The sequence below is a fragment of the Oncorhynchus mykiss genome, chromosome 5, assembly GCF_013265735.2.
Source record: "Oncorhynchus mykiss isolate Arlee chromosome 5, USDA_OmykA_1.1, whole genome shotgun sequence".
NCBI lineage: Eukaryota > Metazoa > Chordata > Actinopteri > Salmoniformes > Salmonidae > Oncorhynchus > Oncorhynchus mykiss.
In genome coordinates this window covers 94,648,534-94,665,780 of record NC_048569.1, presented here as the reverse complement: position 1 = coordinate 94,665,780, position 17,247 = coordinate 94,648,534, and positions in this window count along the sequence as shown.

Sequence of the window (17,247 nt, the reverse complement as noted above, 5' to 3'; positions counted from 1 at the left end):
CTACAGTAGCACGCCTGTATCTTTTGATGGTGAGCTTGATGCATTCACATTCCATCTGTTTGGATTCCTATTCTGTTATAGTCATGATTGACTACAAAAGCCAGGGGTAAAAAATATATATATATATATTTTCTAATCTAAGGCGGGTATAACATATTGCTTTGTAAGGGCTGGGTTGTTTTATGATTGCTGAGAGATCCTGACAAGGGATAGCAAAGATGACAACTTAGCAAACAGCCCTTCATTAGATCTGCCTGGCTGGAATGAATCAACGACAGCCAGGGAGGATAGAAGAGACGTCGTCTAGCAGCGAGGAGCTATGTGTGTTTAACTCAACAACATTTAATACATGGAAACCTAGCAGATACAGCCTTTGTAGAGCATTGTTTACACTCCCCGAGCTACTCAAAATGTCAACCTTATGTATTCTAACTGGTATGCAGACTTCTTCTTCTATTTGTCAACACTGGGAGCCATTCAAGCGTTATTTAAAGGAAGAGCGGAAAAAAAACTTCCAGATTAAATCCTTGATTTTTCCATGTGACGGAATGGATATAAACCACTGCCACCACTTAAGAACAGTGTGTTGTACATAGTCAGACCAACAGTGGGCCAAAAGGCGCCTCAATTAAACAAAAATAACATCTCAAACATCATCAAACAGAACAGCTGTTGAAGTCTGTAAACTGGTCCAATACAAGACTCCCATCCATAACTCTACCATACAACTCGATGGAGAACCATTGAGACACATGGTCAGAAGTAGCCAAGTGGAACATTATCATTGTCAGAAGTAGCTAAGACTACATTATTATGATCAGAAGTAGCTAAGACTACATTATTATGGTCAGAAGTAGCTAAGACTACATTATTATGGTCAGAAGTAGCTAAGAGGACATGATCATGGTCAGAAGTAACTAAGACTGCATTATCATGGTCAGAAGAAGCGAAGAGGACATTATCATGGTCAGAAGTTGCTAAGAGGAACATTATCATCATCAGAAGTAACTAAGAGGAACATTATCATGGTCAGAAATAGCTAAGAGGGACATTATCATGGTCAGAAGTAGCTAAGAGGGACATTATCATGGTCAGAAGTAGCAAAGAGGGACATTATCATGGTCAGTGGTAGCTAAGACTACATTATCATGGTCAGAGGTAGCTAAGACTACATTATCATGGTCAGAAGTAGCCAAGAGGGACATTATCATGGTCAGAAGTAGCTAAGACTACATTATTATGGTCAGAAGTAGCCAAGCGGGACATTATCATGGTCAGAAGACGCTAAGAGGACATTATCATGGTCAGAAGAAGCTAAGAGGACATTATCATGGTCAGAAGAAGCTAAGAGGGACATTATCATGGTCAGAAGATGCTTAAGAGAACATTATCATGGTCAGAAGAAGCTAAGAGGGACATTATCATGGTCAGAAGGAGCTAAGAGGACATTATCGTGGTCAAAAGAAGCTAAGAGGGACATTATCATGGTCAGAAGAAGCTAACAGGACATTATCATGGTCAGAAGGAGCTAAGAGGGACATTCCCGTGGTCAGAAGTAGCTAAGAGGGACATTATCATGGTCAGAAGTAGCTAAGAGGGACATTATCATTGTCAGAAGTAGCTAAGAGGGACATTATCATTGTCAGAAGAAGCTAAGAGGACATTATCATGGTCAGAAGGAGCTAAGAGGGACATTCCCGTGGTCAGAAGTAGCTAAGAGGGACATTATCATGGTCAGAAGTAGCTAAGAGGGACATTATCATTGTCAGAATTAGCTAAGACTACATTATTATGGTCAGAAGAAGCTAAGAGGACATTATCATGGTCAGAAGAAGCTAAGAGGACATTATCATGGTCAGACGTAGCTAAGAGGGACATTCCCATGGTCAGAAGTAGCTAAGAGGGACATTCCCATGGTCAGAAGTAGCTAAGAGGGACATTCCCATGGTCAGAAGTAGCTAAGAGGGACATTCCCATGGTCAGAAGTAGCTAAGAGGGACATTCCCATGGTCAGAAGTAGCTAAGAGGGACATTCTCAGATGGTTTTTATTATTTAACCAGGGATATCACAAATACCTCTGGTTGTTTAAACAAGGCTACTTAAAAATCAAGAACCTTGGCTTGTATATACATAACAAACATGAGAATTTGTTACTGCAGAGATTTGTTACATTGAGATTTTTATACATTTTTTAATGTGATCTGGGATAAATACAGTGTGTGGTAGATTGTGTCTGATGCTGCATGTGCCACTTGAATCAAAAAATATAGCTAATGTACCAGGTCCTAAAATATAATAACAGTTCCTAATTTGTATTTGCATTTATTAAGGATCCCGATTAGTTCCTCCCAAGGCAGTAGCTGCTCTTCCTGGGGTCCAGCAACATTAAGGCAATTACAGTATATACCGTTTTTAACTATTACATGACTTTACATTTCATAACACTTCCCTCAAACCACTACTATACTATCACATATCTACAACACAAAATCCATGTGTACGTGTGTGTAGAGTGTGTCTTATCATGTGTATGTGTGTGTAGAGTGTGTCTTATCATGTGTACAGTGCCTTGCGAAAGTATTCGGCCCCCTTGAACTTTGCGACCTTTTGCCACATTTCAGGCTTCAAACATAAAGATATAAAACTGTATTTTTTTGTGAAGAATCAACAACAAGTGGGACACAATCATGAAGTGGAACGACATTTATTGGATATTTCAAACTTTTTTAACAAATCAAAAACTGAAAAATTGGGGGTTGACCGCGGCAGCATTCCCGTCTTTGGGGATCTCAGATGATATGAAAGAGAGGTAGGGAAGGCTAGCAATAGGGGTTGCAACAATTTTGCCATATAACTTTAGAAAGAGAGGGTCCAGATTGTCTAGCCCAGCTGACATGTAGGGTCCAGATAGTATAGTGTTGAGTCATCCGCATGCATAGACACACTGGCTTTACTCAAAGCCAGTGGCATGCCATTAGTAAAGATTGAGAAAAAGGGGCCTAGACAGCTGCCCTGTGGAATTCCTGAATTTACCTGGATTATATTGGAGAGTTTTCCATTAAAACCTCTTAAGTCTACCCCTTCCTTTTTCGAACATTCTGTTAAAAATCGCGCAACTTTTCAGCGTCCTGCTACTCATGCCAGGAATATAGTATATGCATATGATTAGTATGTGTGGATAGAAAACACTCTGAAGTTTCTAAAACTGGTTAAATCACGGCTGTGACTATAACAGATCGTGTGTTTCATTGAAAAACGCAAGAAAAACTGCTCTCTGAAAGCTAAAAATAATTTCCATAAGTCACTTTCATGAGTTGTTAAAAGGGCACAACATTTATTATCGACCTGCATGCAATTCATACAGATTCCACACGATATCGCCATTGTCGTCATTTTCAATTGAGTTTTTTCTTGGAAAATCCAACTAACTGGATTCCGTTTCTTCCGGTCTCCACCAGGATGTTTTCAATGTGCACATTGGCAGCCATTGATTTGCAGACGAGGAGCTATTGAATATACATCGCCCTGTAATAATTTTGATAGATTATAAACGTTTACTAATACCTAAAGTTGGATTACAAAAGTATTTCGAAGTGTTTTGTGAAAGTTTATCGTCGACTTTTTTAATTTTAAAAAATGACGCAGCGTTTTAAAACGATGTTTTTTTCTGAATGACACAGCTTCCATAGAAAGCTATTTTGGGTATATATGGACCGATTTAAACGAAAAAAAGACCCAATAGTGATGTTTATGGGGCATATAGGAGTGCCAGGAAAGAAGCTCGTCAAAGGTAATGAATGTTTTATATTTTATTTCTGCGTTTTGTGTAGCGCCGGATAAGCAAAGTCTTTGTTTACCACACACAGGCATTTTGGGGTGTTGCATGCTATCAGATAATAGCTTCTCATGCTTTCGCCGAAAAGCATTTTAAAAATCTGACTTGTTGGCTAGGTTCACAACGAGTGTAGCTTTAATTCAATACCCTGCATGTGAATTTTGATAAAGGTTTTAGTTTTAACGAGTACATTTAGCATTTAGCGTAGCGCATTTGCATTTCCAGGTGTCTACTTGAGACATCTGCGTCTCAAGTAGGAGCAAGAAGTTTTAAAGAACACCCTCGTGTGTTCTGTTAGACAGGTAACTATTTATCCACAATATAGTATACGTTTTTCCATCAGCAGACTATCGATAAGACTATCGATCGATAATGTCAAAAGTTTCGCTGAAGTCCAACAATACAGCTCCGACAATCTTTTTTTTTTAATCAATTTCTCTCAGTTGATCATCAGTCATTTTTGTAAGTGCCGTGCTTGTTGAATTCCCTTTCCTATAAGTGTGCTGAAAGTCTGTTGTCAATTTGTTTACAATAAAATAACGTTGTATCTGCGCCGGAAAGGATTGCTACCGTTTTATTTACTCTTAACCAAACGTATTTTGTTTGTTTTTTCACATTGTTTGTAACTTATTTTGTACATAATGTTGCTTCTACCGAAAATAGCTTCTGGACATCAGAACAGTGATTACTCACCTTTAATTGGACAATTAATTTTTCTTTAGTGAGTCACACTAGAAGGATTTACACCAGACACCCAAACAGGCCCTCATCCCCGTCATTCTTAGGAGAAAGAGATGGAGATTTAGCGGAAGGAGATCGGGGTGCCTTGTGAGGATCAGGCAACGAGTGGCTAATCTGCCTTTGCCATCCATACTATTAGCCAACGTACAATCGCTGGAAAATAAATGGGACGAACTAAACAGGACATTAAAAACTGTAATATCTTATGTTTTACAGAGTCGTGACTGAACGACGACATGAATAACATACAGCTGGCAGATTATACACTCTATCGGCAGGATAGAACAGCAGCCTCTGGTGACGGTCTATGTATATTTGTAAACAACAGCTGATGCACGATATCTTTGGAAGTCTCAAGATTTGGCTCACCTGAGTTAGACTATCTTGTGATAAACTGTAGACCACACTGTCTACATAGAGAGTTTTCATCTGTATTTTTCTTAGCTGTCTACATACCACCACAGACCAATGTTGGCACTAAGACCGCACTCAATGAGCTGTATAAGGCCATAAGCAAACAGGAAAATGCTCATCCAGAGGCGGTGCTCCTAGTGGTCGGGGACATTAATGCAGGAAAACTTTAATTGATTTGACCTCATTTCTATTAGCATGTTAAATGTGCAACCAGAAGGGGGAAAACAACTCTAGACCACCTTTACTCCACACACAGAGACATGTTCAAAGCTCTCGATCTCCCTCCATTTGGCAAATCTGACCATAATTCTATCCTCCTGATACAAGCAAAAATAAAAGCAGGAAGCACAAGTGACTCAGTCAATAAAAGAGTGGTCAGATGAAGCAGATGCTTAACTACAGGGCTGTTTTGCTATCACAGAATGTAATATGTTCCGGGATTCAGCCGATGGCAATGAGGAGTACAACACATCAGTCACTGGCTTCGTCCCCAATGTGACTGTACATACCCCAACCAGAAGCCATGGATTACAGGCAACATCTGCACTGAGCTAAAGGGTAGAGCTTCCGCTTTCAAGGAGTGGGACTCTAACCTGGAAGCTTATAAGAAATCCCACTATGCCCTCCGACGAACCATCAAACAGGCAAAGCGTCAATGCAAAGCGTCAATCGTACTACACCGGCTCCGACACTCGTCAGATGTTGCAGGGCTTGCAAACCATTACAGACTACAAAGGGAAGCACAGCCGAGAGCTGCCCAGTGACACGAGCCTACCAGATGAGCTAAATAACTTCTATGCTTGCGTCGAGGCAAGTAACACTGAAACATTCATGAGAGCATCAGCTGTTCCAGACGACTCTGTGATCACGCTCTCTGCAGCCGATGTGAGTAAGACCTTAAAACAGGTCAAGATTCACAAGGCTGCTTCACTGACATTTTCAACCTCTTCCTGTCTGAGTCTGTAATACCAACATGTTTCAAGCAGGCCACCATAGTCCTTGTGCCCAAGAACACTAAGGTAACCTGCCTAAATGACTACAGACCCGTAGCACTAATGTCTGTAGCCATGAAGTGCTTTGAAAGGCTGGCCATGGTTCACATCTAGTCATGGCTCACAACTTGAAGCTCTCAACCTGGAGCAGCTTCTACCCCAAGCCATAAGACTCCTGAACATCTAATACAATGGCTACCTAGACTATTTGCATTAGCCCCACCCCCCTCCCTCTTCTATGCTGCTGCTATGCACATAATACCTCAATTACCTCGACTAACCGGTGTCCCCGCACATTGACTCTGTACCAGTAACCCCTGTACATAGTCTCGCTATGGTTATTTTACTGCTGCTCTTTAATTATTTGTTACTTTTATTTCTTACTATTTTTAGTTATTTTCTTAAAACTGCAATGTTGGTTAAGGGCTTGTAAGTAAGCATTTCACTGTATGTGACAAATACAATTTGATTTGATTTGATTTGTATCTGGTCAAACACAATTTTTCCCAAAAGTTTACTAATGGTGGGTAACAGGCTGATTGGTCGGCTACTTGAGCCATTAAAGTAGGCTTTACTATTCTTGGGTAGCGGAATGACTTTTGCTTCTCGCCAGGCCTGAGGGAACACACTCTCTAGTAGGCTTAGATTGAAGATATGGCAAATAGGAGTGGCAATATCGTCCGCTACTATCCTCAGTAATATTATCCATCCAAGTTGTCAGACCCCGGTGGCTTGTCATTGTTGAAATACAACAATAATTTTTTTAACTCTTTCACACTCACCTTACGGAATTCAAAAGTACAATTCTTGTCTTTCATAATTTGGTCTGATATACTTGGATGTGTAGTGTCAGTGTTTGTTGCTGGCATGTCATCCCTAAGTTTGCTAATCTTGCCAATGAAAACATAATTAAAGTAATTGTCAATAGCAGTGGGTTTTGTAATGAATGAGCCATCTGATTCAATGAATGATTGAACTGAGTTTGCCTTTTTTTTTACCAAAATGTAATTTCAGGTGGTCCAAAGTGATTTACTATCATTCTTTATATAATTTATCTTTGTTTCAGAGTATAGTTTCTTCTACTTTTTATTTAGTTTAGCCACATGATTTCTCAATTTGCAGTACATTTTCCAATCGGGTTGTGCAGCCAGACTCATTTGCCATTCCTTTTGCCTCATCCCTCTCAACCATAAAATTGTTAAATTGCTCATCAGTTTTTACAGTCATTTTCTTAATGGGTGCATAATTATTAGTAACTGGAATAATTTCATAAATGTGTGAAGTGCAGCGTCTCGTTAAACACCACAGCCCAACAAATATTCTTTACAAAAACAACATAGGAATCACTACAAAACTTATTGTGTGACCTCTCATGCACTATATTAGGCCCAGCCTTTGGAACTTTGGTTTTCCTAGATACGGCTACTATATTGTGATCACTACATCCGATGGGTCTGGATACTGCTTTAAAGCACATTTCTGCAGCATTAGTGAAGATGTGATCAATACATGTGGATGATTTCCTTCCTGTGCTGTTTGTAACTACCCTGGTAGGTTGACTGATAACCTGAACCAGGTTGCAGGTACTTACATTTTGAAGCTTTTTCTTGAGTGGGCAGCTTAATAATGAAAGCCAGTGAATATTTAAATCACCAAGAAAATAGACCTCATAATAGGTCATAACAGGTCCTAACAGGTCATAACAGATCCTAACAGGTCATAACAGATCCTAACAGGTCATAACAGATCCTAACAGGTCATAACAGATCCTAACAGGTCATAACAGATCCTAACAGGTTGTAACAGGTCTAACGGGTCTTAACGGGTCGTAACAGATCCTAACAGGTCATAACAGGTCTAACGGGTCTTAACGGGTCGTAACAGATCCTAACAGGTCTAACGGGTCGTAATGGGTCGTAACAGATCCTAACAGGTCTAACGGGTTGTAACGGGTCATAACAGATCCTAACAGGTCTAACGGGTCGTAACAGATCTTAACAGGTCTAACGGGTCGTAACAGGTCGTAACAGATCCTAACAGGTCTAACGGGTCGTAACGGGTCGTAACAGATCCTAACAGGTCTAACGGGTCGTAACGGGTCGTAACAGATCCTAACAGGGCTAACGGGTCGCAACGGGTTGTAACAGGTATAACGGGTCGTAACAGGTCGTAACAGATCCTAACAGGTCTAACGGGTCGTAACGGGTTGTAACAGATCCTAACAGGTCTAACGGGTCGTAATGGGTTGTAACAGATCCTAACAGGTCTAACGGGTCGTAACGGGTCGTAACAGGTCGTAACAGATCCTAACAGGTTTAACGGGTCATAACTGGTCGTAACAGGTCGTAACAGATCCTAACAGGTCTAACAGGTCGTAACGGGTCGTAACAGGTCGTAACAGATCCTAACAGGTCTAACAGGTCGTAACGCGTTGTAACAGGTCGTAACAGATCCTAACAGGTCTAACGGTTCGTAACGGGACATAACGGGTCGTAACGGGTCGTAAAAGATCCTAACAGGTCTAACGGGTCGTAACGGGTCATAACAGGTCGCAAAAGATCCTACCAGGTCTAACGGGTCGTAACGGGTAGTGACAGGTCGTAACAGATCCTAATCAAGAGCAAAGCAGCTCATCTATAGTGTGGTTGTACACCACACCAGTCATGTTGGTTGTATCATGTGGCTTAGACTACGGCCAGAGAAATCCTTCTACTTTCCATGGCGTACAAGAGGTACTGTAAGCTAAGCATGAGTCATCGGTTGCTTCCCAAGTGGCACACAATTTCCATATAAAGTAGACAACTCTATGGTCATTGCTTAAAAGTAGGGCACTATATTGGGAACAGGATAAATTTGAGTCCAATGATACCCTACTCAACACTGGCTAGTCAACAAGAAATGGACATAAAAATCAGGTAGCATCGGAGAGAGCATGAGGGACCAATACTATGGACCTACTTATGTCTGAACTTATGTGGGCATCACAGTTCAATGACTTACCATAGACTTCAGGAGAGATGGACAGGACAGAGGATGGAGGTTGGGGAGGTGGGAGCGAGGGAAGGATGGATGGATGGACGGAGGGAAGGATGGAAGGGTTGAAAATAAGAGGGATGGACAAGACAGAGGATGGAGGTTGGGGAGGTGGGAGCGAGGGAAGGATGGATGGAGGGTTGAAAATAAAAGAGATGGACAAGACAGAGACTAGTAAGTGGGGGGAGGGGGGGGGGCGGGAAGGCGGAGGGAGCGGGGGAAAATCCTCCTCAGCCCAGGCTGACTCACAGCTTGTGGCAGTCACAAAGCAATCTACTGGCCAGGAGCACATTCACTTAGCAGGCAGCTTGACGATCCTAGCCCCTGTGATTTATTCATTGTATAGACGTGTTGCGAGGCTGTCGGAGTAAGTCAGGTTAGAATCATAATTAAAACTGTTAATCACAGATTCCTGTTTGTTCAGCACCCGTGTGAATTGAAAAAATGTGATCGAATTATTCAGCAATGCTGCCTTTCAGACAGGTAAGTCTGTACCTCGTTGCCTGTCTACCCTGGAGCATTAATATGAAGCAGAGATGGAAGAGTAACTCTTTCTGTGTACCTTGTTGCCTGTCTACCCTGACGCATTAATATGAAGCAGAGTTGGACGAGTAAATATATATATATATATTTTTTTACACAACAAGCTTTTATGAAGACCTTGGGGCTTGTCTTGGTGATTTTATGAACAATACAGGGCCTGTCTTGGTGATTTTACGAAGACCTTGGGGCCTGTCTTGGTGATTTTATGAGCAACGTAGGGCCTGTCTTGGTGATTCTATGAACAACGTAGGGCCTGTCTTGGTGATTTTATGAAGACCTTGGGGCCTGTCTTGGTGATTTTATGAACAACGTAGGGCCTGTCTTGGTGATTTTATGAAGACCTTGGGGCCTGTCTTGGTGATTTTATGAAGACCTTGGGGCCTGTCTTGGTGATTGTATGAAGACCTTGGGGCCTGTCTTGGTGATTGTATGAACAACGTAGGGCCTGTCTTGGTGATTTTATGAAGACCTTGGGGCCTGTCTTGGTGATTCTATGAACAACGTAGGGCCTGTCTTGGTGATTTCATGAAGACCTTGGGGCCTGTCTTGGTGATTCTATGAACAACGTAGGGCCTGTCTTGGTGATTCTATGAAGACCTTGGGGCCTGTCTTGGTGATTCTATGAACAACGTAGGGCCTGTCTTGGTGATTTTATGAAGACCTTGGGGCCTGTCTTGGTGATTCTATGAACAACGTAGGGCCTGTCTTGGTGATTCTATGAACAACGTAGGGCCTGTCTTGGTCATTTTTTCCCCCAAAAGATGTCCATTTAAAATCTTCAGTCACTTCATTTTAAGTCATAAGCTAGTTTTATGTTTTTATTTTTTTAATCATTATCTATGATCCTTATTTAGGCTGTTGACAGAAAGATGGATTTCTGACGACGCATCTAAACCAACTAAATCTCTCGTATTTGCGATTGTTATATCTATGGTGACTTTATTTATCTCATCTGTCAATTTCAGCCAAGTGTGTCAGAACTACTCTGCTCGGGAAAATTTAAAGATGGCGGCGGCCTACATAACTTGAGATGTGGGTCCTTTCTATACTACTACAGCTGACTTATAATGGCAGCACTATCCTCCAGTGTAACAGGGGAACTCTTCCACACTCCACTCTAGTGTTTTACACTTCAAACATTTCTGAGTGCCACTGATGCATGCCCTGATAAAGAGAGAAGGGGAAGACAGCTGCAAACATCCACTAACTGGAGTTGTCAGTGGACTGAAGGATAGACTGGCTGGGGGTTGTGACTGGGTTGTGAGCTCTGTGTGTGTGTGTGTGTGTGTGTGTGTGTGTGTGTGTGTGTGTGTGTGTGTGTGTGTGTGTGTGTGTTTTAGTGTGGCCAGTTTATTAGCTACACTCGTTTGGTACCGGGTCAGACCCCCCTTTGCCTCCAGAACAGCCTGAATTATTTGGGGTATGGAAACATTGCTCAATTGGTATCAAAAGACCTAACGTGTGCCAGGTAAACATTCCCTACACCATTACACCACCGGCCACCAACCTGTACCGTTGACACCAGGCAGGATGTGGCCATGGACTAATGCGGCTTATGTCAAATCAGCATGACACAACAGGAACTGGGATTCGTCGGACCAAGGCAATGTTTATCCACTCCTCAGCTGTCCAGTGTTGGTGATGGCGTGCTCACTGGAGCCCGCTTCTTCTTGTTTTTCACTAATAGGAGTGGTTGTCTGCTGCAACAGCCCATCCGTGACAAGGAGGTTCGTTCCCGAGATGCTGTTTTACACACCGCTGTTGTGCTGCGCCGTTATTTTGTCTGTTTGTGTCCCCGCCCCGCCTGTTAGCTTTCACGATTCTTGCCATTCTCCTTCGACCTCACATCTACACGCTGACTGGATGTTGTTGTTTTTTGTCGCACCATTCTCCGTAAACCCTCGACATTGTCATCCGTGAAAAGCCCAGGAGGCCGGGCATTTCTTAGATACAGGAACTCAACGTCTCTTAGGTCACTCGTTTTGCCCATTCTAGCGTTCAATCAAACAGTAACTGAATTCCTCAGTGCCTGTCTGCCTGCTTTATATAGCAAGCCACGGCCAAGTGACTCACTGTCTGTAGGAGCAAACTATTTTCACGAACGGGGTGGTGTACCCTATTAAACTGACCACTGAGTGTATGACTGGGGTATATTTTATGTCCTAAAAATAAGATGCCATATTACTCTAAATACACATCTCAGGTTTGTATGAGTGTGGGTGGCAGACTGGCCAGGGTATAAGGGTGGTTTGGTAAAGTAGGGGTTACTTTTTTTATCCCAAAAAGGCTACAGACCTGCTCAATCCACACAAACACTGGTGGGTCAAGTAAAAGGAACAACCTGGACTTCTTTTATCAGCGCAGAGAGAGCGACAGAGAGACAGAGACAGAGAGAGAGAGAAAGAGAGACAGAGAGCGGGAGAGAGAGAGTGTGTCTGGGATCTTCAGAGGGCCCAGGAGAGCCAGGGCTGTGAAACACGAATGGTTTAGGCACCTCCAGCTGTGTGGACCCTATTAAAACTAAGAGACAACCAGCAGGTAGTCAATCTACAGACCCCTGGGGGACCCTTTGATATCTGTCAGAACTCAGTTCCCTCCAAAATATGATGGATAACATGATACACAACTTTGACTACAGCTCACCCAGTAACCCTACAAAAGGTAGATAGGCCTATTCACTGTGCGTTTCTTTTTCAGTACTCTGATTGTTTTTCGTTTTCAACCCTGGTGATATTTTTTGTTCTCCATCTGCACGACATTAATCGAAAATGTCACCTTGCTCATTTGATCACATTTCTATTCTCAACCCCCTAGCTACATCCCTTTTGGAACCTTTCCCTAAATCACACATGCTGATATTCAAAATGTCCGTAGAATGCTCTCCTCTCAATAACACACATCCCCCCCCCCCTCCCCACTTCCAGTCCCTAATCCATTCTTTCAAAACAGCTCACCAATTTCATCAAGTCATATGTGATGAGTGCACTAAACAGCTGAAGCTTACAACTTAAACCAGACTCAAGGGATAGAATTAAGCCACACTGGCTCCCAAATGAATTACACAATAGGTTACTGGGCACTGTGCATTTGTCTCAGAGCAGAGAGGCAGAGAGGCAGTCCGTGCCAAGCTTTAGAATTTTAACATTGGACTAGTGAGCTTTAGTGTTATCAATCATTAAATCAAATCAATTAAATATTATTCATCACATGCTTGGTAAACAACTGGTGTGGACTAACAGTGAAAGATGACACAGTTCATTCCCAATTTATTTATTTATCAGAAATTTTGCAAGATGAAATCTATTGAGATGCACGATCTGTGTCCAAATGAAAAAAAACACAAAGCTATACTTTAGCAAGAATAATAGGGCAACTACAGTCTAAAATAATAACAATTAACTAATACAAATAAACATCCATTAACAGCAAAAACGTTGTACAACGATTAATACAACTACTGCTACAACTACTAACAACTCACAAAACGTCTGCTACAACTACTAATACAACTACCAATACTACTTTTACAACTACTAATACAACTAACAAAATTACAACTAATAAAAACTAAGTACCTATGATATATACATACTTACAAATATGTTCATATTAGTTAAAAATACAAACAGTTTGTTCTTAAAATGTGAAAAAAAAAGGTATTTCTTAAATTCACGGTGTGATTTCAATAATATGATTTCTATGGGTAAATGGTTTCAGTCAGTTAAGGCCTTTGTATCTGAAAGATTGTAACGGTTGTTTTCGGGTGAAAGAGAGGAGGACCGAGATGCAGCGTGATGATAATCCATATTTAATGGGAATACTCTAAACACCAAACAAAAACAACAAACCGACAAAAGGAACAAAGACGAAACAGTCCCGAAAACGTGAACACTAAAAACTGGAACAGGAACAATCACCTACAAAATACCCACAGAATATGGCTGCCTAAATATGGTTCCCAATCAGAGACAACGATAGACAGCTGCCTCTAATTGAGAACCAATCTAGGCAACCATAGACTTACAAAAACACCTAGAAACAGAAAACACCCCCATAAACATACAAAACCCCTAGAGAACCCAAAAACACATACATCACCCATGTCACACCCTGACCTAACCAAAATAACAAGGAAAACAAAGGTCAGGGTGTGACAAAGATCTTACTCTATCTTCATGATATATCCTCGGAATGTGTAATTGCTGTTCTTATCGAAAGGAGTAGTGTGAGTCTTGTGAAGTTAGGTGTTCCCTAATATATACAGGGAAAAATCTAAGTTGATACATTTTATAAAGAAAGTGGTACCAATGCAGTTGTCTTCTGTTTGGGAGTGACAGGCCCTTTAGCGATTCATACATTGTGCAATAATGTCTTATAATGGCACCCAATTATGAATATGCAAAGATTGTTATAAAGAACACCTAATTTGTGAAATAAGGTCTTGGTTGTGTTTTGAAAGATGTCAACACAGTCTAGGACAGGAAACAGCAGTTGGGTTACTAAGGTCTTTCTAACGGATACAGTAAACCATTTTATGGATCTGTATAGTAACCCAAGCTTAAAGTTAATTGTTTTTCCTAGTATAATCAATATGTAGAATCTATCCTCAAATCTAGAAATGTCAAACAATAAACACTTTCAAGCATTGTTCCATCACTTCAATGAATTTTGAAATTACCAGATGTAGAGTTTGTTATTTTCTGCATACCAAACAGCGTGACATAGGACTGTTTTTATTCATTTAAAACCAAATCATTTGCTAAAATCCTCTTCGAGAGTTGCTTGTATATTTGAACATGATGTATAGAGCACTGTATCATCAGTGTATTCGTGAACATGTGTATTCTGACACATTAGAGGCAATTCATTTATGAATATAGAGAGTAGAAGGGGGGCCAATACTGAGCCTTGAGGTACACCTCTACTGAGTCCAAGAAGCTCTGATTTATGACCTTCTATGAAAACACATTGTTTTCTATTGCTAAGATATGCACGGAACCAGTTTAGTGATCTGTTAGTGAAACCAATGTTTTGAAGTTTTCCTAGTGAGATAGACTAAATCAAATGCTTTTGATAAATCAATGACGATGGCACCAGTTAGTTTGCCTTGGTGAGATGAAGGATTTACGGTACCAGTTAGTTTGCCTTGGTGAGATGAATGATTTACGGTACCAGTTAGTTTGCCTTGGTGAGATGAAGGATTTACGGCACCAGTTAGTTTGCCTTGGTGAGATGAAGGATTTACGGCACCAGTTAGTTTGCCTTGGTGAGATGAAGGATTTACGGCACCAGTTAGTTTGCCTTGGTGAGATGAATGATTTACGGTACCAGTTAGTTTGCCTTGGTGAGATTAAGGATTTACGGTACCAGTTAGTTTGCCTTGGTGAGATGAATGATTTACGGCACCAGTTAGTTTGCCTTGGTGAGATGAAGGATTTACGGTACCAGTTAGTTTGCCTTGGTGAGATGAATGATTTACGGTACCAGTTAGTTTGCCTTGGTGAGATGAAGGATTTACGGTACCAGTTAGTTTGCCTTGGTGAGATGAAGGATTTACGGTACCAGTTAGTTTGCCTTGGTGAGATGAAGGATTTACGGTACCAGTTAGTTTGCCTTGGTGAGATAAAGGATTTACGGTACCAGTTAGTTTGCCTTGGTGAGATGAAGGATTTACGGCACCAGTTAGTTTGCCTTGGTGAGATGAATGATTTACGGTACCAGTTAGTTTGCCTTGGTGAGATGAAGGATTTACGGTACCAGTTAGTTTGCCTTGGTGAGATAAAGGATTTACGGTACCAGTTAGTTTGCCTTGGTGAGATGAAGGATTTACGGCACCAGTTAGTTTGCCTTGGTGAGATGAAGGATTTACGGTACCAGTTAGTTTGCCTTGGTGAGATGAAGGATTTACGGTACCAGTTAGTTTGCCTTGGTGAGATGAAGGATTTACGGTACCAGTTAGTTTGCCTTGGTGAGATGAAGGATTTACGGCACCAGTTAGTTTGCCTTGGTGAGATGAAGGATTTACGGTACCAGTTAGTTTGCCTTGGTGAGATGAAGGATTTACGGTACCAGTTAGTTTGCCTTGGTGAGATGAAGGATTTACGGCACCAGTTAGTTTGCCTTGGTGAGATGAAGGATTTACGGTACCAGTTAGTTTGCCTTGGTGAGATGAAGGATTTACGGTACCAGTTAGTTTGCCTTGGTGAGATAAAGGATTTACGGTACCAGTTAGTTTGCCTTGGTGAGATGAAGGATTTACGGCACCAGTTAGTTTGCCTTGGTGAGATGAATGATTTACGGTACCAGTTAGTTTGCCTTGGTGAGATGAAGGATTTACGGTACCAGTTAGTTTGCCTTGGTGAGATAAAGGATTTACGGTACCAGTTAGTTTGCCTTGGTGAGATGAAGGATTTACGGCACCAGTTAGTTTGCCTTGGTGAGATGAAGGATTTACGGTACCAGTTAGTTTGCCTTGGTGAGATGAAGGATTTACGGTACCAGTTAGTTTGCCTTGGTGAGATGAAGGATTTACGGTACCAGTTAGTTTGCCTTGGTGAGATGAAGGATTTACGGCACCAGTTAGTTTGCCTTGGTGAGATGAAGGATTTACGGTACCAGTTAGTTTGCCTTGGTGAGATGAAGGATTTACGGTACCAGTTAGTTTGCCTTGGTGAGATGAAGGATTTACGGTACCAGTTAGTTTGCCTTGGTGAGATGAAGGATTTACGGCACCAGTTAGTTTGCCTTGGTGAGATGAATGATTTAAGGTACCAGTTAGTTTGCCTTGGTGAGATGAAGGATTTACGGTACCAGTTAGTTTGCCTTGGTGAGATGAAGGATTTACGGTACCAGTTAGTTTGCCTTGGTGAGATGAAGGATTTACGGCACCAGTTAGTTTGCCTTGGTGAGATGAAGGATTTACGGTACCAGTTAGTTTGCCTTGGTGAGATGAAGGATTTACGGTACCAGTTAGTTTGCCTTGGTGAGATGAAGGATTTACGGTACCAGTTAGTTTGCCTTGGTGAGATGAAGGATTTACGGTACCAGTTAGTTTGCCTTGGTGAGATGAAGGATTTACGGCACCAGTTAGTTTGCCTTGGTGAGATGAAGGATTTACGGTACCAGTTAGTTTGCCTTGGTGAGATGAAGGATTTACGGTACCAGTTAGTTTGCCTTGGTGAGATGAAGGATTTACGGCACCAGTTAGTTTGCCTTGGTGAGATGAAGGATTTACGGCACCAGTTAGTTTGCCTTGGTGAGATGAATGATTTACGGTACCAGTTAGTTTGCCTTGGTGAGATGAAGGATTTACGGTACCAGTTAGTTTGCCTTGGTGAGATGAATGATTTACGGTACCAGTTAGTTTGCCTTGGTGAGATGAAGGATTTACGGTACCAGTTAGTTTGCCTTGGTGAGATGAAGGATTTACGGTACCAGTTAGTTTGCCTTGGTGAGATGAATGATTTACGGTACCAGTTAGTTTGCCTTGGTGAGATGAAGGATTTACGGTACCAGTTAGTTTGCCTTGGTGAGATGAAGGATTTACGGTACCAGTTAGTGTGCCTTGGTGAGATGAATGATTTACGGTACCAGTTAGTTTGCCTTGGTGAGATGAAGGATTTACGGTACCAGTTAGTTTGCCTTGGTGAGATGAATTATTTATACCATTAGTAAGTTTCTAATGCTCT